Below are 4228 nucleotides of genomic sequence, written 5' to 3' on the forward strand. Positions count from 1 at the left end.
TCACAGTCCAAGCACTTTTAAACAACACCCAGATATTTTTGGGCAATAATTTAATATTTTTTTGGTGTCTGAAAAATGAGCCGTTTTAAAATGTGACATCACAAATCACCTTAGCCCAACCCGTTACCTAGAGCTCCAGCATGTTTGGTCAGTTGGTTTCACCGCTGTACAATGGCTGCTGGAAAAGACAGGTGTTTTGTTGTTGACTTACCATCCAGAAACTACCTGTTCTATTTATTTTGATTGGTCAGGAGCCTCCACTTCTGCTTTTCAAAGATGTAGGTTTGTATAATTGTGTATCTGTTTGCAGCCATTTTCACGTACGGGTGTAAACATTGAGTTGGGCCCAGAAGCAGTTTATTTGGATTTAAATTGACAGAACCCGAGAACAGCTCAAAACAAGCAGAACTGAGCAGACTGAAATATCATTATCTAAGAAAGATTTTTTGCGAAAAATTTTAATGAATTTGTCTCGTATAGCCCATAGAACCAACTTAACCTGTAAATTTCACATCACATCAGACACTGTAATTCCTCTCTGCCAAATAATTTAATTGCAACAAAGAGTTATCATTTCCCAAACATGTGTAGAGGATTATGACCTTTGACCTGTATTTATCTGGTGTTAAAGCAGCTGATTTTCCTTCCCTCTCATTCAGGCTACGCTCTGCCTCTGGCTTTATGTGTTCCTGCATTATTTGCTGCAACTGTGCTGCTTCTCTACAAATGGAAAACAATGAGGGAATCTGATGGTAAGCTGACATTAAAATACATTTCAGGATTTATTTAATAGAAAACACCAGGAAAAGAATGAGATGACATCTGAGCCGTGTTGCATAGGTTCGACCAGCAGGAGGCAGTCAAGCAGCAGCAGCAATAACAATAGGAGACGGAGACGCACCGAGGTGGATCAACATCCTGGTTTTTGTTTAAACTGGAGGTTAATTTTTAATTAATGATCTTAATTTGAATTTTATCCTTTTTACAGTTTTCTGCCTCAAAGTTTACAAACCGGACGCCTCCACCCGACGGTCAACAACAACTTTACTATAACCTCTGAGGCCAACGGCATTCCAGGAATTAAAATAAACGTTTTCATTAATAGATTCAAGTTCTGCACCAGTTCTGTTCACCAAAACAGCAAAAAGCCATCAGATCAGAGGAGACTGCAAACGGGTTCAGCTCTTCGGTTTGTGTCGCTAAACCTTAGCAAAGCTCAACAACTTTCTCAAAGAAAGCTTACAAACTTGATCTGTAAGCACATAATCTTGTGCTTACAAATCAAGTTTTGTAGCTTAGTGAAATGAAATGTCTGAGAAATACAGATTTGTTCATCTGCAAAAATAATTCTAATCAATGTTTGGACATTTGTAGAAGGTATCTGTGTGTCTGTAAAAAAAGAGTTTTAATTGTAATTCAGTTTTGCATCGTTTGTAAAACCTCAGACAAATACAAGAAGGAAAATCTAACTGAAAACTCCTCTGTATGCAAAGCACTTACAAAGACATCATGTCAATTCAATCAGGCATACATTCCAATTAATAATTATTAAACATTAAGTATTAAGCTCTCTTAACTTAGTAAAAAAATTAGTTCAAATTAGTAAAAACAAAAAGTTTAAATCTAAGGAAACGAATTGTATCGATTCTGACTTGCAGCGTTCATTCCTCCAGGATGCAGCCGGCATGCATGTGGCGACAGTGGAGAGGAAAAACTCCCCTTAAAAAACAGGGCTAGTTGAGACCAAAGCACCAGACTGATGACTTTAATGGTTCAATTTTGGTAGAAAGAGAGAAAAGAGATAAATCATGCAGGTGGAAATTATTGAGTTCATTTTGATTTAGTATGCAACTAATTGATTTATTGCTAATAGCAACAGGCTTATATGTGTTTGTGTATTAATGAATGTAGAACTGTTATTGTACACGTATGTGATTACATACGAGTATCATAGGTATAATTTATTTTTGTTACACTAGAGAAATGATTTTTTTCCCTTATCTTAAACCAAAATCTGTCTCTTTAAAAGTGATGGAAAACAGAATATAGTATTTTAATACTTCATCTGTAATGTGATTTTTTTGTTTGTAAATGTAATCTGTGTTTTATTTTTAATATAAACTGAACTGAGGAAGAACAGCTGCTACATCAAGCTGCTGATGCTGTTGTGGATCACAGTAAACAAACATAAACCTGAGGTTCATACTTTCACTTTCCCACATTTCCCAGAATCTTCTGCATAAACTCATCTGGCCTTGTTGATAAGATGATGCTGTTGTGATAATGTGTTTCTTACATTCACATTTTATTTTGCTTTCTTCTGGGTTTACATTGGTGTAATTTGGCGCAGTGTTCACAGACTTGTTTAAAAATGCACACATGCATTCACGCAGACTTGCATAGCTAAAAACACACACTCACCCTCAACTCACTGCCTCTGTTGGCACCCAGAACAGCAATCTAGGTTGATGTGATGCACCAGGAGGCAGCATTGCTCACTGTGGTGGTCTGTGGTGGAGAACCCCGTGGCTGCAGCCTCAGGCACCCGCCTACCCATGTCTTATGTTTGTTTTTTGCTCTTGGACAGACTGTACTGAATTTTTTGATTTCCCGATGAGGGATTAATATTCGATCATTCAAGTTATTTCAGGAAAGGTGGAAAATAACAGACATTTATTAAAGCTGGCATAAATGGCAACCATAACAGTCAGTGCCATTTGTTGCACTTTCTCCTTTCCAGCTGAAATTGTAAGCAGTGGTTTCTGTAATGTTATTTCCACCATTAATGAAATGAAACCTACAAAGGAAATAAAAATCATTCTAGAGGTTTACAGCAGTTATGTAGTACTGAGTACAGTGAGTTGAAGCCACATTCATGCAAGCAGGCGTAGTGTGTTGTATTTTCATCATCATTGTTACGCTTAGTGTGGATATGATGGAAACATGGTTTGATCTAACCAACCCCATTTCTCCTAAAATCTACAATCACCTTCTGTGTTTTGTTCGCTTTAAAGACGAGATGATCGCAGAACTAAACTGAGTCGAGACTTTTTCTGACTCTGCCGTTAAACGGACAATGGCGTCATCGTGTGGCCAGATAAAACTACCACACTATGGCGATGGCTGGCAGCAACTTCCTTAAATTACAGCATGTGTTGAATTCAGCTGTTCAGCTTTAAAAACAATAATAAAATTTTCTACATTTAAGGAGATGACTAATCTACCTTCCTGTCTTCCTCCCTCCTCTCCACTTTGGTTTTTAAATGTTCCTTCTTAGAACAGGCTCAAAAACTGTCTTCCAGTCTTTGACAGCTAACAGTGATGTATGATAAAAACTGAAATATATTCATCAGAATAATTTTCTTATTACGATCATTCCCAGCTTGTCACATGTGATGTAATAAAATATCATAGTTCACAATGCCAATATCTACAGTCAAATCTAAAAGATTTGGTCTGCAGATATCAATCAGCTGGTGATTGATTTTTAATCAGTAATAACTTGTTTCTCCTCTTTCCCAGGAAGCACCGCTTCCGAGTGGAGCATCACTATGTAATATGATGACCATAACAGTTCTGGACTTACTTTCAGATTCATTTTTGTCACTTCCTGTTTTGTGCCCATTTTATATAAGCAGAGTGTATGAACAAGAGCCTCCTATTCTCTACTCTGAACGCAGCAGCACTCTGACATCTAACAAAGTCTGAGCTTCACCACTGAAGTAAGTGACTAAATAATGCTGAGTTCTTTGACAACAGAGGTTTGAAGTTCATTATAGCTAATTTTTCTTTACTGATGTTTGATTTTTATCATGCTGAGTTTGTGAAAATTATATCTTCCGTAGTACAAGAGAATGTAAATTTTTAATTATTAATGTGAAAATTAAATGCATTTCCAACATTGTGCTCCTTTCTTTCAGAAGGAACCACTTTATCCTGAAGATGGCAGGTAGGCGAGTTCCCATATTCCTTTAACCCATTGCAAGTTCTTTTGGGAACAGACATTTACTAAAACTGGCAACCATAACAATCGTGCCATTTGTTGTGCTTCTGTAGCAGTGTGATGTTATTACACTAGATTGCAAAGTGCAACGCTATTCCATTAGGAACTCATCTGAATAGTACCAGCTTTTATTTTGAAAAGACGGCACATCCCTTGTAAACAGCGGGTAACTTCCTGTTTCAAAATTATTTTTATTTAAATTTGGTGTGTTATAAAGGAAAATGT

At 36.9% G+C, this 4228-nt stretch overlaps 1 long non-coding RNA gene across 1 annotated transcript; it reads left to right on the top strand.

Annotated features, from left to right (window-relative positions):
* Positions 1–651: 651 nt before the first annotated feature.
* On the top strand, positions 652–1111 carry LOC106960797 (uncharacterized). The gene is made up of 3 exons (XR_001427651.1): positions 652–752; positions 841–905; positions 989–1111. It is a non-coding gene; the product is annotated as an uncharacterized LOC106960797 (long non-coding RNA).
* Positions 1112–4228: the final 3117 nt, after the last annotated feature.

Source organism: Poecilia latipinna, unplaced genomic scaffold (genome assembly GCF_001443285.1).
Source record: "Poecilia latipinna isolate Pla-1442-1.1 unplaced genomic scaffold, P_latipinna-1.0 Scaffold1230, whole genome shotgun sequence".
Lineage (NCBI taxonomy): Eukaryota > Metazoa > Chordata > Actinopteri > Cyprinodontiformes > Poeciliidae > Poecilia > Poecilia latipinna.